The following is a 27,285-nucleotide window of genomic DNA, read 5'->3' as shown; positions in this document are numbered from 1 at the left end:
GGCTTTATGTGAGGGGCAAGAGGGTGGCGTAACAGCCTTGAACCAGGCCCAGGTGTTTCAGCTTTATTCCAGAGACAACAAAGAGCTATGAAAGATTTTTGATCAAGGAAGGAACACAGTGGTGGAGGTAAAATGGGGCTCCGAGTTCAAACTAGATTCATTGGAGTTTAAATCTACAGATGGTAAAAACCTGGCCAAGTGAAGCCAGAAGAACCAGAGAGAAAGGCCCAGGAGCCAAACTGGTGAAGGTGACAACTCTCAGTAAAGCCCCCCAAAACTTCCCAAGAACTTGGAATGTGAGCATTTTTTGGTTCATCTCTGTTTCACGTCAGCAGGTTAAGCCTCCTAAGAGCCCCGTACGCTGTGTTGCTAGATGCGATGGGAACTTCCGATCTCTGCCTCTCAGCCACAAACAGTGCAATTCTGTTATGGGGTAACACCAGCAATTGACACATTGCAACTGACTATACTTCAACAAAAACAAAGCAAACAAACAGACAAGAAACAGTGCAATTCCCGCCTTCCACGGTCGCCCCACCAGTGCGGGGCCTGCCTCTGTTCCCTGGAGGTGGAGCCCCAGGGTGGATGGGGTATTGCTGTCTGCCTGCAGCACCTCATTTTGTTCTTTCTGGGGGCCATGCACTCCCTTGCCAGTTTAACTAGGAGTGTGTGACTTGATTATTTCCAGTGTAAGGTCAGCCTTCTGTGTTTGTGGAAACCCAGGAAGTCCAACCCAGATGCAAGAAATAGAGTTAACTCGATTTCCCTGGCGTCTGGATCGCAGCCGAAAGACAGCATTGCACAACGTTCTCCAATCAGAGCAGCATCTTATCCAGAAGGAGCTGGGTAAGTTGAAGAAGGCCCCTTGCTCAGGGTCAGAATGGCACTCATAATCTGCCTTTGGGGATGGAATAATGAGTGAGTTCATGCAAAGCTTCCCTGTTTTGTACTTTGAATATTTCCCATTAAGGATATGCAGCCAGAATAATCATGTTCAAAAGTTACATGAACTAATTCTCTTCTGTATGTGGTTTTATTATCAATTTCATTGGCAACTAATGGTTTCTGATAATATCCAATTTTTGAGTTTGTTTTTCTTCATCCATTTTGATTTAATTTTATTTTTTGATTATATAAAACATTTGCATGTTTCAAAAACCAAAGCCTGACTCTTCTCACCAACCCAACCCCTTCCACACCCTAAAGGGAATCACTTTCATTAGTTTCTGGTTTACCCATTCTGAATTTCTTTTTGCAAAAATAAACAAATGCATTTTAAAAAATTCATATACACATACATGTATGTGTATTAGCTTCCTGGGGCTTCCTTAACAAATCCCCCCCAAACCAGGTAGCTTAGAACAACAGAAATTTAATGTCTCAGTTCTGGAGGCTAGAAGTCTAAAATCAAGGCACTGGCAGAGCTATGCTCCTGAAACCTACAGGAGAGAATCCTTGCCTTGTCTAGCTTCTGGAGTTTGCCTGCCATCCTTGGTGTACCTTGGTTTGTAGATACTTCGCTCAAATCTTTGTGTCTGATGTCACAGGGTTATCTTTTCTATGTGTATCTCTGTTTCCTCTTTTATAAGGACACAGTCACGATGGATTAAGGGTCCACCCTACTCCAGTATGACCTCATCTTAACTTTAATTACATCTACAATGGCCTTATTTCCAAATAAGGCCACATTCAAAGGTACTGGGGATTAGAACAGATCTTTTGAAAGGTGTTATTTAATGCATAACACTAGGTATAAATACATTCTTTTTTAAAAATTTTCTGGACCTAATTTCTTTTTTTATTGAAGTATAGTTAATGTACAATATTATATAAGTTACAGGTGTGCAATATAGTGATTCACAATTTTTAAAGGTTATACTCCATTTGTAGTTATGATAAAATATTGGCTGTATTCCCTGTATTGTACAATACATCTTTGTAGCTTATTTTATGCATAACAGTTTGTACCTTCTAATCCCCTACCCCTACATTGCTCTCTCCCCTTCCCTCTCCCCACTGATAACCGCTAGTCTGTTTTCTGTATCTGTGAGTCTGTTTTATTTCGTTATTCACTAGTTTGTTCTAATTTTAGATTCACTAGTTTGTTCTAATTTTAGATTCCACATATAAATGATATCATACAGTATTTGTCTTTCTCTGTCTGGTTTATTTCACTTAGCATAATACTCTCCAAGTCCATCTATGTTGTTGCATATGGCAACATTTCATTATTTTTTATGGATGAGTAGTATTCCACTATATATATATGTATGTATGTATGTGTATATATATATATACACACACACACTACATCTTCTTTATCCATTCATCTGTTTTTTTTAAAAAAACACTTTTTATTGAGTTATAATCATTTTACAATATTGTGTCAAATTCCAGTGTAAAGCACAATTTTTCAGTTATACATGAACGTACATTCATTGTCGCATTCTCTTTGACTGTGAGCCATATCCATTCATCTGTTAATAGACACTTAGGTTGCTTCCGTATCTTGGCAACTGTAAATAATGCTGCTATGAACATTGGGGTGTGTGTATTTTTTTTAACTATTTTTTTTATTTTCTTCAGATATATACCCAGAAGTGGAATTGGTGGATGATATGGTAGTTCTATTTTCAGTTTTTCGAGAAACTTCCATATTGTTTCCCACAGTAGCTGCACCAATTTACATTCCCCCCCAACAGTGTGCAAGGGTTCCCTTTTCTCCACATCTCTGACAGCATTTGTTATTTGTTTTCTTTCTGATGATGGCCATTATGACAGGTGTGAGGTGACGTCTCATTGTGATTTTGATTTGCGTTTCCCTGATGATTAGGGATGTTGAGCACCTTTTCATTTGCCTACTGGCCATCTACATGTCCTCTTCGGAAAAATGTCTATTCAGGTCTTCTGCCCATTTTTCAGTTGGGTTGTTTATTGATTGATTGATTGATTTAATGTTGACTTGTATGAGCTGTTTATGTATTTTGGATATTAACCCCTTATCAGTCATATCATTCACAAATATTTTCTCCCATTCAGTAGGTTGTCATTTCATGTTGTCAATAGTTTCCTTTGCTATGCAAAAGCTTTTAAATTTAGTTAAGTCCCATTTGTTTGTTTTTGCTTTTGTATCCTTTATTTCAGGAGACAGATCCAAAAAAATTTATGATTTATGTCATGTCTAATATCTATGTCATGTCAAAATACCTATGACTTATGTCAGAGTGTTCTGTCTATGTTTTCCTCTGGGAGTTTTGTGGTTTCTGATCTTACATTTAGGTCTTTAATCCATTTTGAGTTTATAAAAATAAATAATGTTCTAATTTCATTTTTTTACATGTACCTGTCCAGTTTTTCCAGTGAGACTTATTGAAGAGACTGTATTTTTTCCATTCTATATTCTTGCCTCCTTTGTCATTGATTGACCATAAGTATGTGGGTTTGTTTCTGGGCTCTATTCTGTTTCATTGATCTATGTGTCTGTTTTTGTGCCATACCATATTGTTTTGATCACTGAAGCTTTGTAGTATAGTCTGAAGTCAGGGAGCATGATTCCTCCAGCTCTGTTCTTTTTCAAGACTGCTATTTAGGGTCTTTTGTGTTTCCACAGAAATTTTAGATTTATTTGTTCTAGTTTTCTGAAAAATGCCATTGGTATATTGGTAGGGATTTCATTAAATCTGTAGATTGCCTTGAATAGTATGGTCATTTTAACAAGATTAATTTTTCCAATCCAAGAACATGGTATATATTTCCATCTGTTTATGTCATCTTTAATTTCTTTCATCAGTGTCTTGCAGTTTTCCAAGTACAGGTCTTTTACCTCCTTAGGTAGGTTTATTCCTAGGTATTTTATTCTTTTTGGCACAATGGTAAATGGTATTATTTCCTTAATTTTTCTTTCTGATAGTTTGTTGGTAGTGTATAGAAATAAAACAGATTTCAGTATATTAATTTTGTATCTTGCAACTTTACCAAATTCATTAATGAGCTCTTGTAGTTTTCCGGTGGTGTCTTTAGGATTTTCTATGTATAGTATCATATCATCTGCAAACAGAGACAGTTTCATTTCTTCCTTTTCAATTTGGATTCCTTTTATTTCTTTTTCTTATCTAATTGCTATGGCTAGGACTTTCAATACTATGTTGAATAAAAGTCAGCATCCTTGTCTTTTTCCTGATCTTAGAGGAAATGCCTTCAACTTTTCACCAATGAGTATGATGTTAGCTCTGGATTTGTCATGTTGTCATGGTCTTATAATGGTGAGGTATGTTCCCTCTATGCCCACTTTCTGGAGAATTTTTATCAAATGGATGTTAAATAGAAATATGTATTCTTACTCACTCTTCTCTCTTGTACAAAAGTTTGTTTCTTGTTTTCCAGTCAACAGTATATCCTGTAAATTCATAAAAGATCATAGAGATTTTCCTCTGTTGTTGTTGCTTTATTTTGTTTTGTGTAATGGCTGCATAAAATAACTGGATCATTGTGTGGATATATCATAGCTTATTTAAGTAGCCTCCAATGGATGGGCATTCTGGTTGTTTCCAATATGTTGCTATTGAAAATGATATAATGTGTGTATGCTGTTTCATATTGGTGGAGCTGTACCTTCAAGGTAAATTCCTAGAAGTGGGATTGCTGAGACAAAGGAAAAATGAATATATGATTTTATTAGATGCTGCAAACCTTGAACAGGTTATATAATGTTTGTAGTCCCACCAACAATATTTTCCCCTAGACTCGCCAAAACTGTTTTCAAATTTCTGAAAATTTTCCAATCTAGTAGATGAGAAATGGCATGACAGTGTAATTTTTATTTCTATTTTTTGCAATGAGTGAAGCTGACCATTTTTTCCTTCATCTTTTCTGCCAACTGTTTATTTACATTTCTTTTCCATTTAGACTTTTAAAAAATTTGTTTTAACTAGATTTTATGAGCTCTTTATATATTAAGGAAATGAATCCTTGAGCTGTGATGTAAGTTGCAAATATCTTCTCCCATTTGATCCTTTATCTTTTCACTTTAGTTATTTTTTTTTTTTCCGGGTAAAGGCTTTTTATTTGCAAGTAGTGAACAATTTTTTTCTTTCATTGTTCCTGGATTTTGGGTCACAATTACAAATGTTTTTCCACACTCCACTTATAAAGTAATATTTCCTCTTTGATTTTGCATATTTATGTCACTGATTCATTTGGAATTTTTTTGTTTGCTTGCTTGTTTGTTTGTGGTGCCCGGGTAAATTTCATCTTTATCCAAATGGCTATTTAGTTGTCCCAACAATATATATTTAAAAGTCCACACTTTCCCCAGTGATTTGAGGTTCTGCTTTTATCATATATGAACTCAATCTTCATATGTATTTAAATCTATTTCTGGATGACTTATTCTTTTCTATTGGTCTCTCTGACAATTCATGCACTATTACCACACTGTTTAAATATATTACATGTTTTGCTATCCAGTAGAAATAACCCTCTTATTACTCTTTTTCCCAAGGTTTTATCAGCTTGTATTATGCTTTTCCCCCTGTGAACTTTAGAATCAGTTTATCAGTATCAATTTTAAAAAAAATATTCTTGTTATTTTTATTGGGAATTTGTTCAATTTTATATATTAACTTATAGGAAATGTATATATTTATAAGTTTGTGTCATCTTGTTTAAGAACAAGAAGTAACTTTAAATTTGTTCAAACAAACAAAAATTTGTTCAAAATTTACTTTTCTGTTCATAGTGTTGTGAAGGTTTTGTTTTGTTTTGTTTTGTTTTATTTCTTCTTACAGGTCTTGCACATTATTTTTTGAGGCTATTCTTAAGTGTTTTATCTTTTGTGTTGCTATTATAAATAGTGACTTTTCTCTCATTTTTTTTAACTTGTAATTTTTCTTTATTTGAAGGATATTGATTCTTAGATATTAATTTTATATCTTAATATCATACTGAATTCTTTTATTGTTTGAGTGAGTTAGCATTGATTCTCTTGAGTCTTCCAGGCATACACATTATATGAAAATAGATTATTTTATTTTCTCAGAAATTCTTATTCCTCTAATAGTTTTCTCCTGCTTAATTCGTTGGGTAATACCTTCATTAGAGTGTTAAACAGTAATGGTGATTTGGGGCCTCCTTTTCTTTTTCCTGCATACAGCAGGAAAAAACGCTCTATAAAAGAGAGGTTAACTTTAGATGTGGGTTTTATATGTTTTAACATGTTGAGGGTAGAGCATCAATTTCTGTGTTATTTGGAATTTTCATCAAGACTGAGTGTTGAATTTTGTCAAAAGTCTTTTTAATAATCTACAGAGGTGTTAAAAAATACTCAGCTTGTAACAAATAGTATAATGAATTATATTAACAGATTTCATAATATTGAACTATCCTTGCATTCATTCCACCATTTTTGTATTCCTGAAAGAAATTCTACCTGATAAAGATGTATTATTTTCTTCATGTTAAAAGATTTTATGCTGAAAGCTAAAAGATTCTGCTGACTAATACTTTATTTCAGGAATTTTGCTTTAGTTAAGTATAGGTATATATGAATCTGAACTCTTCTTTTTTCCTAAATGTTAGAATTTAATTAACACTGAAGATTCTTGATCTTTGATTTTTTTTTTCTCCCCTATTGTCTTTGGGTTTCTAAGAACTCACTCTTAAATTACCTGTGTCTTTCAGCTCTCTCAGCTATAGTCTATTATACTGGGGCCCTATTGATGTGGTGGTAAGGTTGGGAGGGGGAGAAATGTTCCATAATCTTATAATTAATTTTGGTTTTTAATGAGCCTGAGTCCCTGGGCTATGACCTTCAGAAATGTTCTTTCTCTCTTTTATTTTTTTCTTTTCCTCAAACAGAGAGGGTAGAGAGTGCTGGAGCTGACCCTCTCTCCTAGTAAGATAAGGCTCTGGTAGTTTCCCTGAAGGGCAGGACTTTGCTATGGAGAATGCTCTCTGGGCATATTTCAAAAGGTTTTCTTTTACTCTGGACATATTTTTAAGTGGTTAGTTTTCCCTTCCCCCTGCTAGAAACCCCAGGATATTTTTCTCTAATCCAATCTTCAATTTGACAACCTGGAAGTAAAAACTCACAAAAGGGTGGGATTCTTCCTAAGCCTGGCCCCCCAGGAATGTTTAACTCTCAAGCTAGTCTATGCTCTGCCCCCAGCAATTAGTCAAAAATGCCATTAAGTATTTCTACCAGTTAATGGCTTGAATGACTTCTGCTTCAGGTCAGCTGATCTTGGCTGTGACATCTGTACTTGCAGGTCTCTCCAATTACGAGATGGAAGTTTGCCCTATGACTTCGATTCTTTGATGGATCTAAGAAAATTCATTGATTTTTGGTTTGTTCAACATTTTTCTTGTTGTAAAGATTGGAGTAACAGCTCTTTACATGTTGGAACTAAACCAGAAGTCAAGTATTGATAAAAATTCTCAGGGCCTCATGCTTTTTTTTTGTAGGGTAGTTTCTTGATAACTTTCTTTCATTCTTTTATGAAAATGTGTCTGTTTAAGGTTTCTCTCTTACAGGGGTCAATATGGGAAAGAGTATTTTCCTAAGAAACTATCTGTGTTTTCTGGACTTCCAAATTTATTTGCATAGTTTTCAAGTTAGTGACATTTTTTAAAATTTCCTGTTTAATTTTTTATTTTAGGTTTTCTCATTTTTTATTAGATCAACTAATGGTTTACCTACTTCATTTATTTTTTTAAGAACATGCATTATTAAATTATTAGTTCTACTTATTTTATGTTTCTGACATTAATTTTTGTTTTTATCTTTACTGTTTTATTCCATCTGCTTTCTTTCAGCTAATGTTGTTAGATTTTTCTTAAGGTAACCTTTTCTACATGTGTCAGAACTAAATCTTATGTGAATGCTCATGATCTCTCTATTCAAATCAATAGAGGGGACATTAGCAAATCTGTTATTGTGAAGTCCTTCTTATTCTATTCCTATGACTACCTTCTCACCCTGAAATAATTGCTATCTTGATTTTTAAATTCTATTTACCAAGGTATAATTTGTATGCAATAAAATTCAGCAACTTAAAGTGTGTAATTTGATGAGTTTTGACAAATGTGTACGGTAGAGTAATCACCACCATAAACACAATATGAAGATTCCCATTACCCCAAATGTTCTCTCATGCATGCTTGCAGTCAATTCCCTATCCCCAGTTTCAGCCTCTGATAACTGTTGATCTACTTTCTGTCACTATAGTTTTGCCTTTTCTAATACTGCAAATAAATGAAATCATAAATTATTGTCTCTTATGTCTGAGTTCTTTCACTTAACTTAATGCTTTTGAGCTTCATTGATGTTGCATGAATGAGTACTTTTATTGTTGAGAAGTGTTCCACTGTACAGATACATCAGCTTTGTCTGTTCTTTCACCAACTGATAGAAATTTGGGTTTCAGATTTTGGGACATTATGAATAAACTTGATACGAATACTTGAGTGCAAGTCTTTGTGTGGACATCTGTTTTCATTTCTCCTGGGTAAATATTAAGGAGTGAGAATTCTCAACGGTATATGTTTACCTTTATAGGAAACCATCAACTGTTTTCTAAAGTAGCCATACCATTTTGCATTCCACCCAGTGTGATTTTTCCAATTGTACCATGTTCTTGTCAGCACTTGGTATTGTCAATATTTTTAATGTGAGCCATTCTTGTATATGTATAGTTGTATCTCATTGCTGTTTTAATGCATTTCCCTGGTGGCTAATGGTGTTGAACATCTTATTATGTGCTTATTTGTCATTGTTATCTCTTCTTTGATAGTGGATCTGTTCAAATCTTTTGCTAATTTTTAAAAATTAACTGGTTTGTGTTCCTTTTTTGAGTCGTACAAGTTATGTATATATTCTGGGTACAAATCCTTCGTCAGATATATATTTTGCAAATATTTTCTGACTTCGAGTACTTTAAAGGCCAAAAGTTTTAAAATTTTGATGAAGTTTTTTCACCAAGGTATTAGTTTATATTTTATGCTTTTTATGACTTGTTACAAAAATGTTGCATAACTCAAGGTATATTAACATTTAAACATCAATCAATATAATTTACCATATTTACAAACCAAATATGTATGTATATATGTATACACACATATATAATAATCTCAATCTCAACAGAAAAAGTATTTGATAAAATTCTTGTTTTCTTTTAGCTTTTTCTCCTATGTTTTCTTCTAGAAATTTTATAAGTTTAACTCTTATATATGTCTATGATCCATTTCAATTTAAATTTTGCATTTGATATGGTGTGAGGTAAAGGTTAAGCTTCCAGTTGTTCTAGCACTATTTGTTGAAAAGACTACCTTTTCCCTCATTCAATTACTTTGGGCACCCTTATTGAAAATCAACTGACTGTATATGTATAGATTTATTTCTAAACTCTCTGTTTTGCTTAATTGATCTATATATCCATCTTTATTCCAATACCACATAGTCTTGATTACTTTAGCTTTAGAGTAAGCATTGAAATCAGGTTGTTCATTTCTTCTACAAAATTGTTTTGACTATCCAAGGGCTTTTGCCTCTTTATATATACTTCAGAATCAACTTACTAAATTCTTAAAAAAAGAAAAAAAAAACCCAACTGGGATGTTGATTGGATTTGTGTTAAATCAATAGACCAATTTGAAGAGAAATGACATTTTAACACTATTACAGCTTCCAGTTCTTGACCACAGAATAGCTCTCCATTCGCTTAGGTCCTCTTTAATTTCTCTCAGTAAAATTCTGTAATTTTCAGTGTACAAATATTTTACTAAACTTAATCCTAAGTAGTTCATATTTTAAACTATCGTAAATGGTACTTTTATTTTAATGTCCCCTTTTTCATTGCTAATATATAGAAATACAATTGATTTTTTAAATTCCGATTTTTAAAAATCCCAAATGACTTTGTATCCTGTAACTTTGTGAATCTTGCTTCTAGTTTCTAGTAGCTTTTTTGGTATTTCTTACGATTTTCTGCATAGATCAGCATATCATCTACAAATAGAAGTCTTAATTCCTCCTTTCCACTGGCTGGGACCTCTAGTACAAAGTTGAGTAGAACTGATGAGATCAGAAATCCTCAGCTTGTTCCTGATCTTAGGAGTTACACTCAGTTTTCAACCTTGGATATAACGTTAGCTATAGGTTTTTCTTAGCTGACAGGTAGGTCCAGGAAGTCTGCTTCTATTTCCAGTTTGTTAAAGAGTTTTTACATGAATGGATATTGAATTTTATCAAATGATTGTTCTGGTTTTTTTAATCATCAGATCTCTTTTAGTCCATAAATATAGTGAATTACACAAATTGACTTCCTAGTGTCACACCAACTTTGTATTTCCATTATAAATCCCATTTGGTCATGATGTATCATCCTTCGTATACACTGCTGGATTTGATTTGCAAAAATGCTTAAGGAATTTTTGTGTTTATGTTTATAAGAGATATCGGTTTATAGTTTTTTTTAATGTTTTGTCAAGTTTTGGTTCCAGGGTAATTCAAGCTTCATAAAATGAGTTTTTGGAAATATGCCTGTAGATTTGTTACTATTTTTTTCTTAAGGGTTTGGTATAACTATCCAAATCAGAACCACATTATCAATACTGTTCCTATGTAGACCTTTCTTAGAACATTTGTCTGCCTCTCTTCCAATGATGAAATAACTGCTTTCATGGTTGCTGCATTTATTTTTATTCTTTATACACACACACAGACAGACACATTCTTATTGCTTAATTTTGCTGTTATTTGATCTTTATAAAAAAGGCATAAAAACTATGGACATAGTTAAAAAAAAAAAGATCAGTGGTTGCCAGGGGTTGAGCGGAGGGGAGAAATTAATAGGTGGGACACAGGACTTTCAGGGCAGTGAAAGTACTCTGCACAGCACTGTAACGATGGATACATGGCATTATACATTCGTCCAAAGCCAGAGTGTACAGCATCAGTGATGACTCCTAATGTAACCTGAGGACGTTGGGTGATTATGTGTTACTGTAAGATCGTCAGATGTACCACATGTACTGCTCTGGGGTGCTGATGACGGGAAAGACTATGCATGAGGAGGGACAGGGGTATATGGAAAATCTCTGTACCTTTCCCTTATTTTTGCTGTAAACCTAAAACATCCCTAAAGAATAAGTCTTTAATAAGAAAAAGAAAAAGTGATGGGAGGGGCATACATCCGGTGTCTGCTTTTTCTTAAATATCATCAAATTCTCTCATGTTATTGTGTGGAGTTGCAGTGTTTATTTTTCACACTGTACAGTAGTCCATGGGGTGAAAACACTACAGTTTGCTTATTCATTTTCCCACCATAAAACATTTTGCCTATTACAAACAATACTGCTAGGAATGTTCTTGTAACATGGCCCCCGGTGCACAAGTGTTTCAGGGCATATCGCTAGGAATGGAATATCTGAGTCATAGGGTGTGAGAAATGGTTCCCAAAATGGTTGTATCGATTTTTTTTTATTGAAGTAGCTGATTTCCAACGCTGTGCTAGTTCCTGAGGTACGGCATAGTGATTGTCATGTATGTATATTCTTTTTCATACTCCTTTTCATTCTAGGTTATTAAACTCCCACCAGAAGTATCGAAACTTTCTATTTGTCCTGTCAACACTTGGAATGAGTTTTTGCCCGTCTAGTAGGTGTAAACAGTACCTCATTGTTTTTTTTTAATTAACATTTATTTATTTGCCAATGATGGGGAACATATTGTCAGATTAGAAGCCTGCATTTTCTTTTATGGAAATGCCAGTTCATGTCTGATACCCATTTTTCTATTGGGTTATATTTTTTATGTTGTTTTATTTTATATATTCTGGATTCTAACATTTTGCCATTTAGCTGTGTTACAAGTATCTTCACCCAGATTATATAACTTGTCTTTTCTTTTCCTTTATGATGTTTTCTGATAACAGATTTTTTTTTTTTTAGTTTTAAGGTAACTAAATTTAGAAATTCTTTCTTTTCTGGTTAGCAGGTTTTGTGTTTTAAGAAATGTTTCCACTGAGTTCATGAAGATTCTTCTATATTTCTTCTAAAATTTTTCTAATTCTATGTTTCACTTTTCAATTTTTATGTGGATCCATATTTAAGTATTTAATCTACTAAGAATTGATTTTTTGTGTGTAGAGTATGTATGAGCTCATACTCCATTGTTTTCCATATGAACAGCTAATCACTCCAATTTGTTTACTGAATAAGCCACCATCTCCCCTACAGTAAGCAATACCTACTCCCTTATAAATCAAGAGTGTATATACTCGTGGGTATTTCTTAGATTTCCATTACGATTTGTCTGTCTTCATAAAGAACAGACTGTTTTGGCTATCTACTCTAATTTATAGTAAGTATTGATATCTCATTGATATCTACCTTAGAGCGCTTTTCGCAAGTGTTTTGGCTTTTCTCTAACCTTTAATTTTCCATGTATATTTTAAAAACCGCCTCCCACTGATCTTTGTGGAAAGAGATAATACAGCACAAAGACATCTGGGGGTGCATCTCCAATGACTGCAAAATCATGGACAGGAAACGGGCAGTTGAGGGGCAATGAAAATCATTTAAACTCATATTCCAGTTGAAAGTAATGACCTTGGAAGAAAAAAAGGACATATTAGAAGGGAACTGCTAATTTCAGAAACAAGTTGAAAAACAGGTTCTATTTTCCTGACCATGACTTATAATAATGGAGGGATGGACTCTTGGCAAGAGACAGAACAGGAAGGGAGAGTTTGGCAGGTAGTTCAAAAATGGACAGAGAGGGTTTCACATTAACATTTGATGAGGAGGGAGAAAAAGATTCAGATAAAACTGACAACTCAACATGAAGGAGAAGCTCAGGTGTTAAGACAGCACAAACAACAGTGGTGAAGGTTCCCAGCCGACCTCAGGAGGAAACAAGAGGAGAAAGATGTGGCGGCAAAACGTATGAGCTCGGATATGGGCTAAGCATAGATAATAAAGGAGGTGAATGTGATAATTTGTATCAAAAGGAAATCATGCTTTTAAAAAGAAGAATTTGGCTTTTTGAAAAATGACTCCAGGCTAGCATGTGCTCTCTGCCATTGTGAGGACGTGCATCCTGTGACCGTGTCCACGGTCCAAAAGAAGGACTACTAATTGAAGGGTGGAAAAAAATGCAACATATAGTAGAATTATTTACACCTTTGGGGACGTTTGTAAAGCAGAGCAGACACTTTCAGATGAGGCTTAAAGAACAGAGAAATGGAACTATAACACTGTGAAAGTGTTTAAGGATGTGGAGGACATTTTGCAAATACAGATTAGAAAACTAACACAATGAGATACTTAATAGCAGGGGAGAAAGAAATCTGTCTGCACAGCAGGAAGACTAACACTCCAAAAGCAAAGAACCTGGTAAATTTCCTTCCCAAAGAAGGGAAAAGAAGTAACTGGAGGAAATGACGCTCCAGGTGCAACCCTAATGTACAAGGGTAGTGAGGATGGCAGTAGCTTACATTTATTGAGCCTTTAACATCTTTGGAGGGAGTAATAAAAGCTTTAATAAAAGTTACAAAAGTTAACATTTATTGAGCACTCACTATTTGTCAAGCATTTCTTCCTTTAATCCTCTCACAATCCTATGAAACTACGCCCATTTTATAAATGAGGAAACTGAGGGTTAATGAGGTGAACGAGTTCAAGGTTACTTAGCTAGCAATAAAGGACCTGAGAATCCAACCTACGCTGACCTTTCTCCAATGCCCGTATCGTTAACCAGGCCTCATAAGGTTGGGGAAAGGTAACCACGCCATTTTAAAGAACATACAGATAGGAAAGAAAATTCCAGGAAGAATCAGCCACAAACATGACACCTGAGGAAAGTGAGTCTCATAAAATAAACAGAAAAGAGCGAATGAGCCTGTGGCTAATGACTCCAGAAGACAGGACATCTCTCAAGGGACTTGGAAGATTATTTTAAAATAATATTTTAATTAATGTGGTCATAACTCATTCAACTTGTTGTGCGTGAGTGCACAAACATGCCAAAACTAATACAAGGAATTTAACGACTCGGCGGCTCAGGGAACTCGGCTGTGACACAGATGAGCAGGAGAGTTGGAACATAAGGCCCCCAAAGACCAGTGCCAGAAAAAGCTGAGATGGCAGGAGGCTTGAGGACAACAAAGGTCTTTATTTCATTTGTGTTCAGATCAGGAAGAATGCGAAAACGCCTCGGCCGACTGCTTGCGGCAGGTGGTATAATATTACTAGAAGCCAACATGGACTCATTAAGAACAAGTCTCATCGAACTCCCATTTGCTTTTTTGATGGGATTACCAAACAGGTACCATAAGGTAGCTCAATCTGAGCAAAACATCTCTTCTAAGCTCTCATGACACTCCTGTGGGCCCGATGGGGAAACCCAAGGTGGACCCCTAACTCACCCACAGGGCAACAAAGCCAAAGAGCCTACGTCGGCTATGCCTGTCTGAAGGCCAGGTGTGCCTCAGGGTCTTGCCCTCTTAAAACCTGAAGATGAAACTTGATCGGAGAGGGCACGTTATCACATTCACTGATAACCTGATGCCAGCAGAGACGCCTGATTTGTTAAATAACCGATGCCAAGTAGCAGAATTATCGGGCAGGCTGAGGCTAGCAAGTCTGATTACAGCTGTGTAAATAGCTCAGGACTAGTTAGTACAGGAGGTGAGAGGTTTGACTTTACAGTCAAAGAGGACCGGGAGTATTAATTCACAGAACAAGGAATGGATGAGAACAGAGCCCTCCAAAAGCCTGCGGGCGTTGGTTGTATTCATAGAAATAGGGTGTCGAAATTCAAGAAAAAAGTATTTTCACCCCATCGGTAGTGCCCATTCTATTTGGAGAATTTTTTTTTTTTTTTAGTTCAAAGAACCAAATATTAAAGGATTTTTAACAAAAAAAAGGAATCGTTGAGAGCGAAAGTCAACTGTGAGATCTCGGGATCAGAAAACAGATTACATTAAAAAAAAATGGTTAAAGAAATGGAAATGATCAGCTCTGAAAAAGAGTAGGGATGCCGATGCTGAAAAAGCTGAGTTCCTTGGAAAGTCCATCCTTCCACTCTGTCGTATTGCCCAGTGTATCATCTTTGTAGTATTTATCACCAGCTGAAATCACCCTGCTTCTTTACTGTCTATTCCCCCTTCCTACGCGGTAAAATTCACAAGACTGGGGCCCGTGCCTATGGTTCACTGCTTCGTCTGCGTCACCTACATCAGTGCCTGACACGGGGTAGATGCCGAGAGAAGGAACAGAATCGTCTCGGAGGGTCTCCCTCAGGTCAGGCGTGTGGGGACAAACTGGTCTCTCAGGGCTGTCTTTTGGCAGGGGCTGCGGGGTGGGGCAGTTCTTTAGAAGCAGCTCCGGGGATGAAGGCCCCAAACATCTCACTTTATGCAGAGGGACATGTAGCTTGAGGCCAGAGTTTTGGCTGACACTGCAGAGGCTTTAGACCTGTCTGAACATGTCCAGGGAAACGGCAGGACATGCTGAATGGAAGTCAAATTTGTACCGTCTAAAAAGCCTGCTGGGAAACAAACAAACAAACAAACAACAACCTCAGGCGTGCCCCCTCGGTGACTTTCAACTTGTCTGGGTGAATCTGGTGATTTGGTCGAGTAGTCAGTCAAAAGTCTACTTGTTCGTGAGAATTTGGAGAAACTGGATGCCCCCTACATTGCCAGTGGCAGTGTACGGTGGTGCAGCCATCCTAGAAAACCATTTGGCAGTTTCTTATAGCACTAAGCCTGCAACTGCCACACAACCTAGCCATCGCGCCACTGGGCACTTGCCCCAGAGAAGGGAGATTTTATAGTCACATAAAAATCTATAAAGAGCAGTTTTGTTAGTAATAATCAAAAACTGGAAACATCCCAGATGCCCTCCAGCAGGTGACTGGATAAACAAACTGTGGCACTTCTGTGCCATGGAATACGAAAGGAAAGAAATATTAATAAATAAAACAACTTTGATGAATCTCCAGGTAACTGGGACAGATGCCGAGTGAAAAAAGCCGATTCCAAAAGGGCACACACTGTATGAATCTATGTAGATAATATTCTCGAAATGACAAGGTTATACTCTTGAAGAACAGATTTATGATTGCTGGGGGTCGGGGATGTGGGAAGGAGGTGGAGGTGGCTACGAAGGAGCCATGCGAAGCATTCTTGTGGTGGAGGACACGGAATTGCGCTGTGCCCGACTGTGTCCAGGTCAGTGCTGGCGGGAATACTGCAATGCTGCTTTGCAAGATGGGGGCAACCGGGTAGGTGGTACACAGGATCTCTCGATACTATTTATTACAACTACACATGAATCTATAATCACCCCAGAATAAAAATTTAATTAAAAAATAAAAATGTTTATTTGCAGGTTGGGGAGGTGGAATGGTGGGGAGGGGAGTGGGAGGGAAGTGTCCAATCCTGGTAAGCCTCCTGGGAAAGAGCTCATCCTAGATATAAAGTAAGAACCTGGTGCTAGGACCTTGACCTTCCAGATGTGCGATCCAAGAGAGCAAGAACTGTGTCTACCTTGCTTGTCACTGGACCACTTGTGCCTGCAGCTCTATGACCTGACACATAAGAGCAATGAAGAGGGAGTCACTGTTCCCTACTTGGCTGCAGACCCCCAAATATCCTTGACAACCCAAGGATTTGAAATGGATACTAATAGAAACTGCTGGGCCTGGTGGAGTCGCAAGAAAGAGCACTGCTCCAGAGGGGCAGTGACAGTATTGGGGTGGGTCCTGCTCCATGGCCCAGGATGCTGTTTCCTTCACAGGGCCCAGACAGAACGGGGACAGTCACCAGCAGTGAAACTTCTATAAGTGGTCTTGTTCCTGAACGCAAATGAAAAACCTCTCAGGGATTCCCAGAACTTATCAAGGAAGAATTTGCAGGACACTGAAGTCTCACATACACGGGTGGGAGCCAGAATCAGGTAACTTGGACTTTTTTTAAAAAAAAATGATATAACCTTATATCACATTGGTCCTGATTTGCACTAGGGAGCTGGATTTGGGATTGAAAGACCTCAACCCCAAGCTTCAGGTTTAATTTCTTAAACTGGCATACTAATGTCTGCTCTGCCTACTTTATAAATCTATTACTTTGAGAATTATATAAAACGATATATATGAGAAAGCTTTTGAAACTGTCAGGCACTGTATGCGTGCACTTTTTGGCATCATTATTTTAAGAGTGCCTCATCATCCCTTCTGTAACTTCTTAGCATCTCATCTTCTAGAGGTTGCAGTATTTCTTAGCCCCCTTTTCTGCCCCCTATAAAATACCATGGTGTTTTAGGTCCTGTGTGACCTGGGACTATTTGAAGGGTGCATCTCTGATGCATCTTGTCTTTCCGACATTATCTAAGAGTCTTCCCTGGACCAGACCTCCTGCACTTCCCTGCACCCCTGCCCAGGGCTCTGCTGAGGGTGTGGTCATGGACGCTGGCTAAATGTGGAGGGAGAGGAGCTAATTACCCAGGGGCCAGGAATTAGGAAATGTGTTCCAGGATTAGGCTTCTGATTGTCTGATTTATTAAATTTTATGAGACTCCTAACCTGGAAATTAACGGGTGGTAGTGAATCCTGGAAACCAGGGAGCTGAGAGCCGGGAAGTTAGAGTCCCTCTGTCTGGCCCCACCCACTCAATGACCCGAAGTCCACTCCTTTCTGGGCTTCTGCTGTGGTTTGGACTGGTACCTTCTGCTCCAGCTGAGAGAACAGAGCCAGCTCCTCAGTCATGCTTAACATAAGCAGGGGAAGAGCAAAAAGAGATACCCGTGCCCTGTGTTCCAGCAGCTCTGGGAAAGAGTTAGCTCCAAGGAAAATCGGAAGATGCACCGATTCAGTCATGGATTGACTCAACCACTTAGAAGCTGCGTGACTCTGGCTTCAAGCTCCTCTTTTGAAACAGGGATATCTTGATCAGTGGGAGCTTTTTGTTTGTTTGTTTAAAAAAAAACAAACCTGTTGTGAATTACGAAGCATACAAATGCAAAGATTTGTATAGCCGAGGGTCCCCCGACCCCCAGTAAGGGAGGATCAGCTATAACTGGCTACTGGGATGAACTTTCCACTTAGAAACTCTCACCTGAAAAAAGGTCTTGTTTGTTTCCATGTCAAGAGATCTTTCAGACACACATGGGAAGTCCTAAGCTTTTGTTTGTTGCATGGAAGCTTCTAAATTGGAGTGAAGGAAAATTATTGCAACCCATGAAGAGACAGATCATTTTATAGACATTAAAAGAAGCATAAGTAATTATACTAAGGGAAGTAAGTCAGACAGAGAAAGACAAATATCATGGCATCTAAAAAAATGAGACAAATGAACTTATTTACAAAACAGAAAGAGACTCACAGACATAGAAAACAATTTATGGTTACCAAAGGGGAAAGGAGGGGAGGGATAAATTAGGAATTTGGAATTAGCAGAAACAAACTACTGTCTATATAAAATAGATAAACAACAAGGTCCTACTGTACAGCACAGGGAACTATGTTCAATAGCTTGTAATAACCTATATAATGGAAAAGAATCTGAAAAAGAATATTTGTATATGTGTATACATGTATGCATGACTGAATCACTATGCTGTACAGCAGAAACTAACACAACATTGTAAATCAAATATACTTCAGTTTAGGAAAAAAGAAGAAGATGAAAAGGGCAAACTAAGTAAAGGCAAACCTCAGTTTTCCAGACGCTGGGAGGAGGATGAGAACAGTGCAGCCCCACAAGGCCAGGTGTGTGAGTGAACCATGGCAACCAGAAGCAGGAGGAAGACAGCTGAGAACAGAATGCAAAGGACCCAGCGTCCCCAGGTAGCCTAGCTCTGCTGCAGGCTGGAGTTTCTCCATTCCTGCTTTATTTTTTTTTAAACTGAATTATAGTCAGTTACAGCGTGTCAGTTTCTGCAGTGCAGCGTGATGTCCCAGGCATGCATATACATCCATAGGTTCGTTTTCATATTCTTCTTCATTAAAGGTTACTACAAGATGCTGAATACAGTTCCCTGTGCCATACAGAAGAAATTTGTTTTTTTAATCTATTTTTATATATGGTGGTTAATATTTGCAAATCTCAAACTTCCAAATTTACCCCTTCCCATGCCTTTTCCCCCAGTAACCATAAGATTGTTTACTATGTGTGCGAGTCTGTTTCTGTTTTGTAGATGAGTTCATTAGTGTCCTTTTTTCTTTCTATCTTTTTTTTAAGATTACACATATGAGCGATCTCATATGGCATTTTTTTTTTCTCTTTCTGGCTTGCTTCATTTAGAATGACGATCTCCAGGTCCATGCATGTTGCTGCAAATGGCATTATTTCATTCTTCTTTTTTTTTTTTTAATCGCTGGGTAGTGTTCCATTGTATAAATATACCACGACTCATTCATTCATTCTCCAGATGCCAGAAGTACAGACCTGAGTAAGACGAGGTCTCTGACCCTGAGGCGTTCCCAGCAAGACCGTGTGTCGCTACAGAGCAGTCTCGTGAGAAGCAGGGAGAGAGCCGCCCTGAAGAAGAGAGTGCATGTTTGCTGCAGGCTGGCCGAACCCTCTGCTCATGCGCTTCTCCGGCTGCCGGCTGGAATGGGTCCCACAAGGGAAACTGAATGTCCTACGCAGGGCCTGCGATGACTCACCTGGACGCAAGGGCAGACATGCAGATTTGGGGGTTCCTAAATCATTGTTCCTTGAGAAACAGGCCACTGGGTCTTTGAAGCAGCGTCCCCCAACATATTAAGGAATCTGGAGGTCGTGACCCCTTGCCAAGACGGAGAGCAGACGCCGGCTGGGACTTCTGAGGCCCCGGGTCAATTAGATGTTTTCTCTTCTAGGATCCCACGGCCCTGGGCCCCCAGCTCTGCTCAGCATTTCTTACGCCGCATGGAAGCATCCTTACCGCATTGTGGGCTCCTCCAGGGAAGGAACAAATAGGGTGTGGTGGTTAGGCACCGGGGTTCACACCCAGACTGGGCCCCTTAAAGACTCTGATTTTGCCAGGAGGATGGAATTAGGTAACACCTGTAAAAAATTGGAGGTGATAAGAATGACTGACTGATTCACCCAAGAGATATTTTTTCTTTTTCCCTTTTTTGGCTTTTAATAGAGAATGAAAGAACGATCGAGAAAAAACATGAACTCCAGCCGTCCGGCACCTATGATGATGGCTTCTGGACTGTCCTGCCTCTGCTGATAACCGCAGACACTCGTCCTCCCAGGAGCAGTTGGCGTTGCCCGCACCCAGGCGCCCGATGACCGTGCAGGTTTGTAGACACCCGTCACGGGAGGTGCGTTCTCCGCTCTTTCTAGACACAAACTGCAGGCCGTGTGGGGCCTGGGAAGTCTGTTTCCTGGCACAGGTGCTAAGGTCTGAGAGAAGCACCCAGTACCCGGACCAGCAGGGCTGCAGTCGCCATGCGGGAGTGAACACACACACACACACACACACACACCCCACAAATATACGCACCGATGGACACACCACACTGCACACATAGAGAGACATATGCACAGCCCCACACACAGAGATACCCCACAGACACGTACACACTGCAAACCACATACCACACATGCAAACACATAGAGACACACACACACATCCACACTACACCCATCACAAAACCCTCCACACACCTCACCACCACACACCTCACCACCACACACAAACACAGAGACACTCACATACACCACACACACAAACCATGTACACCACACACATGCACAGACACAAATATATGTACCACAAATATATACACACCCAAATACACGTACCATACCACAGCATAAACATACACCATGTATACACACAGACACACACACAGAGCACACACGCTCTTATGTATAATACATACCCCACAGCACGCGTGCACACACATGCACGGTGCACACACGTACCACGTACGTATACGCATGCCTGGATATACTCGGCTTCTCAGTGAGCGCCTCACTGTGGTATAGCCGTATCGTACAAGGTTTAGAAGAATGGTTATTGGACTGAGCGTGGGAGGTATGTATACAAAACAGCATCGGGAATGGAAAAAAGCAGCAAAATCGGTATGTACGCCATCTGCTGAAATGCATGCACGTTATTTATAGAGACGGGAAGACAATGTAATCAATGCAAATGATTGATGTTTAATAGCCTTTGGATCGTTCTCTGCGAAGGTTTTTAGTTGAACAGTAAAACTTTTCCAGTGACTGCTGCTTAGCCGGACACATTCACCATGTGGCCCCTGGCTTGTTTCCACGGGACAGGGTCTGCTAGGCTGCTGGCCCACGTCCTTCTGTTTGGAATGTGCCAGTAGTTAGGGGGACAGCCCCCCAGGCCCCCTACAGAGTCTGGTTGATAACCCGACACTCCCTCCCTCTTGTCCTTCCAGGCTCCCTCCCAGCCCCACCCTTCTCGCCTCCTACGACAAACAGGGAAGTTCAGGTATCTGGTGCTGACCTCGGGGAGACACCAGCTTCCCATAGTCCTGACCTCTTCCAGAGCTACAGTTTATCTCTGTGGGCCTAGGGGGCGCTCGGGCCCAGGAATTGAAAAACATCAGCGGTTCCCTTCAGTATCTCTAAGACCCAGTTGGGAAGGGCTGGAAGGCAGTTAAGGGACTGCAGATGAGAAAGATGGCTGGGGGCTGTCGAGGAGGAGAGGATGGGCTGGCTGTAAGTGTACCTCCAAGATCCATTGTCTCGTTGATGTTCGAATCTAAAAGGGATCATACAGACCACCAGGTATAATCCTTTCATTTCTCAGATGCAGAATCCAAGGCCAGAAGAGTGAGTGATATGTTTAAGAATTAAAACTAATTAGAAGTGACTCCATCATAACAACTGTAGAATTCTTCTCTGATGGAGCAAATGGTTACGATTTCTTATCTTCCTGGTCCACAGCACTGTTCCACTGAGTCAATGTATGGGCCAAGATATTCTGAATATAAGATTTTATTAGAGAAGCTAACCAATTAAATATGCTTTACTTTAGACTTTTCATTTTTTTTTAGATGAATGTAGCAGAAAATTATATAAAAGGCACACAAATCAGTTGTTTGGTGCAGACTTGCTTTAATATAGTTCAAAATACAAAAATCCAGATTCAAAAATAAAATGTGTTACTTCACTTAGAATGACATTCTCCAGGAGCATCCATGTTGCTGCAAATGGCGTTATGTTGTCGGTTTTTATGGCCAGAAAGAGAAAGAAAAATACCATATGAGGTCGCTCATATGTGGAATCTAAAACAAACAAACAAAGCACAAATACAAAACAGAAACAGACTCATAGACATAGAATACAAACTTGTGGTTACCAAGGGGGCGGAGGGTGGGAAGGAATAGACAGGATTTCAACATTGTAGAATAGATAAACAAGATTATATGTATGCACAGGGAAATATATACAAGATCTTATGGTAGCTCACAGAGAAAGAAATGTGACAATGAATATATATATGTTCATGTATAACTGAAAAATTGTGCTCTACACTGGAATTTGACACAACATTGTAAAATGATTATAAATCAATAAAAATGTTAAAAAATAAATAAAATGTGATTGCTTTATTACAAAATGTATCATTTAGTGTTTTTTGTTGTTGTTGCTGAGTTTTTTTTTTTTTTTAATTTTGTTTAGTTGAAGACTCACAGATGTAGAGAACAGACTCATGGTCACCAGAGGGTAAAGGGGGCGGGAAGGTATAAGTCGGGAGTACAAACTTTGCACTTCTGGGGGAGTGATGGAAATGTTAATTATCTTGATTGTGGCTGTGGTTTCATAGGTGTGTACATTTATCAAAATTCATCAAATTGTACATCTGAAATATGTGTAGTTTACTCTATAGAAATTATACCACAATAAAGTTGTTTAAGAAATTTTTGTTTAGTTGAAGTGTAGTCAGTTTAAGATGTTGTGTCAATTTCTTGTGTACAGCATAATATTTCAGTCATACATGTACACACATATATTCTTTTTCATATTATTTTTCATTATAGGTTACTACAAGATTTTTTTTTTGGATAGGAAGTTTCCACTACATATCTCAACACTAAAGTTTTCTGGGAAAAAAGAGATGTAACTCAAGAAAAATGGTGATTAATTTATGTGCAGTTTTGGCATCCTATCCTGATAATTCTCAAGGGTGTGTTTTTACTAGTTTACAGAACAACAAGAAACAGAGAAGATAGTGGAGGGGTGATAGGGCCAGAGGTCTAATCCTGCCACTGATCCCAAGGCCTTGCATGAGGCTCTGAGCCTTTGTGAGCTCCAAGCACCCCCTGCAAAACAACAGGCTGGGACCAGACGAACTCTGTGTATTCTTCTTAGGCTGCAAAGCAGAGCATGAGTGTGGTCAGAGTGAGAGTCAAACCACGTGGGGCTGGTTCATCTCCCTACCTTCTCCAGACTGCATTTCTCCTTAGAGTATAAAATGCCTGTGACCCACCACGCGAGGCTGTTTGAAGGTTGAATGAGAAGACACATACAGAGTACTTACACATCGCCTACCACATTACAGGTGCTCAGCAACTTCCATGTTATCCCCACCTCCAACTTAGCCTCTCTGTCATTGGACAACCATATTAATTTTACAAAGAATTCACGGCATCTATCTGCCCTAGGGTAACAGCTTAGGGATGTGGTAGTGGAGGACGTGACCTTGTTCTTCCACAGAATGCCTTCTGCTATCAGTGTGGGAGGGACGGAATCCGGATGGATGGAGGGGACCCTGCACCCACTCCCTTGCACTGTGGCAGCATCTTGGAGCAGGTTTTTTTTTTTGCCAAATTGTGGTTTGGCTTGATTTGTTTTGCCTTCTCCTCATTGAATTTTGATCATCTGCTCTTTACAGATGGGTTCTTTTTTTTCTTATTTTTTCAGGTTCATTTTTTTCATCTGCCAGTTTTCACTTGTGCTATTATTTCCTGATTAGGTCATTTCCCCAAACTCCCCTCTCTTTCATCCGGCTAAGCCTCCAGGGCTCAGCTTTCTTCATGGAAATTTTTCTGAACCATCACCACCCCTGCTATTTGCTTTCATAGCACCCTGTGCTGCTTCTTCCCGACCCCACGATTACAGTTACGTAATTTATTTGTGTCCTACTAGTCTGTCTCCCTTACCAGGCTCCAAGCGCCAAGGAAGCAGCAACCTGCTCTATTTCATTCCCTGATCTGTCCCCACCAGTGTAGTGCTTAGCATACGGCAAAGTTTCCATGAATGTGTACCGAGTGGACGGGTGGATGAATGCAGGAGTGAATGAATCCCTGAAGCCAGCTCTTGTGACCAGCTCACTAGTGTCAGTCCTGCCCTTTGCTTTTTCCATATTTAGTTTCATCTTTGCTCTTTGCAGGATTGCTTCACAGCTTCTCCTACACTTAAAAAAAGAATTGATTTACTACTACTACAAAAAAAAAATCAACCAGAAAGCCCCAATGGATCATGATTTTAAAGAAATGTAATCTTGCTCAGGTTGTAGCTTAAACACACATCCACAAGACCCCCCCATGTTCTCTAGCTGAGCATTTAGATCTACTCTGAGATGTCCATGTAATTATCAAGAGAAGCAGAAGGGCTGAAGGACCTTAATGATGACAGAGCTCATTTTAGATTCCACTGTGACAATTTTTCCAGCCCAACCATTTGCTACTAAAGACTCCAGGTGTGCCATCTTGGGCGCCTCGCCTTCGTCTCTGGCATTTCCAACTCTCATCAGGCCCCCTGGCAATCAAATGAGCAGGTGAGCAGGTAGGAGCTCCATAAAAGGCAGGTGTGTGTTTGAGTCAAATCAATATTTCCTCCTGATGACCATGACCCTCAGGGCTACAAGGACGCTTGAGTCGCGGAGAGTGAAGTCAAGGCGGGGGCAGAGTTGGGAGGCCAAATAGTGGGCTCTTCCTGAGACGTGACTCACTCCGCTATTCTTAATTTTCTCTTTCTGTTTCTCCCCTTAACGCAACAGCGACACGCAGGAGTCGCCTTCCTCTCCCAGTCCGGCTGAGTCAAAATTGGGTTGAGCAACCCCAGGCGGCTGTCGGGGAAGAAGCATTTTCCACCATAACTTTCTGGAGTGCTGCTGCGTTGGGGTCAGCCCTCAGGCTTCCTGACAATGCAGCTTTGTTCCCGTTTCCTCCCCATCCCTGATCCAGCGCTGGGGCGATTGTGCTGCACAGCGGAGAGGCCCCCTGCTCAAACTCCCAGAGGTAAGCTGTCATTATGAGGGAAACAATAGGCCAGGCTGCGCTGGGGAGGCAGCATATTCAAGGACGCCATGTTTTATGTCCCTGCTTCCATGAATAGTCTTCGAGATGAATAGCTTCAAGATTCCTGGGATTTCTGTTTCTTTTTTTGTTTCTTTAAATAACATACAGGGTCCCCCTCCCTCCCCACTTCAGCCTAAATAGTGCCCATTTCAAGGATTCAGACCTGCCTGGGTGTGTGTCACAGAAGGGTGGGCAGGGGGCACTTTGGGAGGGATTCATGTGGCAGGGGTGGGGATGGGTATTTCAGACATCAGCTGGTCCCTCCTCTGGCTCCACGGAATGAGAAGCCACAAGCTGAAGCTGCAACGGCCAGTTTCCAAAATTGGAGGTGATGTGAAAAGCATGATTTTGAGGCCAGGGTAACGAAGGGTAACAGACAGCGGGAGGGAGGAGCAGTCTGCTTGCTTGCTTCTGGGATGACGCCGTGGCGTTTCAGTCACACTTAGGTCTTCTCAGACTGTAACAGCTCACTGGTCTACACGGCTTTGGGGGGCACTGGGTGGGGGGCGGGGAGCAGCACCTGCACAGAATCGGCCGTCATGGCAGGGCACTGGGAACTGTGGTGCTGAGGGGTCCTCCAGGGGATTCTCCGGCACCGAACGTCTGTAAGAGTACATGGGAGAAGAGGAGGCGGCCACCAGATCATGTGTGGGAGCACATGCGCACATGCAAAAGATGCCTGGGGGTTCCAGAAATAAACCTGGGGGGAGAGACCTAGCTCACAGAGGGGATGGAGGGAGGAGTCAGTGAAACAGCAATGAGTATTGGTGGTTATGACCTGTTTGGTTTTTTGTTTGTTTTTTATTTAAGTATAGTTGATGTACAATATTATATTAGTTTCAGGTGGACAACATGGTGATTTAACATTTTTGTAGATTATACTCCATTTAAAGTTATTATGGAGGGGGAGGTATAGCTCAGTGGCGGAGTGCTGTGCTTAGCATGCACAAGGTCCTGGGTTCAGTCCTGGTACCACCATTAAAGCAATAAATAAGTAAGTAAACCTAATTACTGCCCCCTCAAAAAGACTGTTAAAAATAATAAAATTATTACAAAATATCATCTGTAGTATTTTACCTTATCTTGCCTGTCCCCTCTTCCCCCCCTCTGGTAACCACTACTTTGTTCTCTGTGAGTCTGTTTCTCTTTTGTTATATTCACTAGTTTGCTTTATTTTTTAGATTCTACATATAAGTGACATCATACAGTATTTGTCTTTGTCTGACTTATTTCACTTAGCATAATACCCTCCAAGTCCATCCATGTTGTTGCAAATGCCAACATTTCGTTTTTATGGCTGAGTAGTATTCCAGTGTGTGTGTGTGTGTGTGTGTGTGTGTGTGTGTGTGTGTGTGTGTGTGTACGCTATGTCTTCTTTATCCATTAATTTGTTGATGAACACTTAGGTTGCTCCCATATCTTAGCTATTGTAAATAGTGCTGCTGTGAACATTGGGGTGTATGTATCTTTTCAAATAGTATTTTCATTTTCTTTAGATACATACCCAGGAGTGGAATTGGTGGATCATATGGTAGTTCTATTTTCAGTTTTTTGAGGAACCTCCATACTGTTTTCCATAGTAGCTGCACCAATTTACATTCCCATCGACAGCGTACAAAGGTTCGCTCTTCTCCACATCCTCAACAACATTTGTTATTTGTGGTCTTCTGGGCAATAGCCATTCTGACAAGTATGAGGTGATATCTTGTTGTTTTGATTTGCATGTCCCTGGTGATTAGCAATGTTGAGCATCTTTCCATGTGCCCTATTTGGACTCATAGTTGGATGTAGCATAACATGGGGAAAGCACAGGTTACAATAGAATTATAAATGTCAGTGCTGGGAAGGATCTTAGAGATTGGTAAAAAATTCATCATGATATCATAAATGGCAAGAGATCACCTTTTTACGGCTGTGTAGTGTCCCGCTGTATATATACACAGAGGACACTGAGGGTATTGTGCTAAGTGAAGTAAGTCAGATGGAGAAAGACCAATACTATA

The 27,285-nt window shown here is 39.4% G+C and overlaps 1 long non-coding RNA gene across 1 annotated transcript; it reads left to right on the top strand.

Annotated features, from left to right (window-relative positions):
• Positions 1-633: 633 nt before the first annotated feature.
• Positions 634-20,348, top strand: LOC140688017 (uncharacterized). The gene is made up of 3 exons (XR_012062676.1): positions 634-846; positions 16,804-16,962; positions 20,140-20,348. It is a non-coding gene; the product is annotated as an uncharacterized lncRNA (long non-coding RNA).
• Positions 20,349-27,285: the final 6,937 nt, after the last annotated feature.

Source organism: Vicugna pacos, chromosome 21 (genome assembly GCF_048564905.1).
Source record: "Vicugna pacos chromosome 21, VicPac4, whole genome shotgun sequence".
Taxonomy (NCBI): domain Eukaryota; kingdom Metazoa; phylum Chordata; class Mammalia; order Artiodactyla; family Camelidae; genus Vicugna; species Vicugna pacos.
Note: the sequence above shows the minus strand (reverse complement) of the source record. Positions and strands in the feature narration are given on the sequence as shown.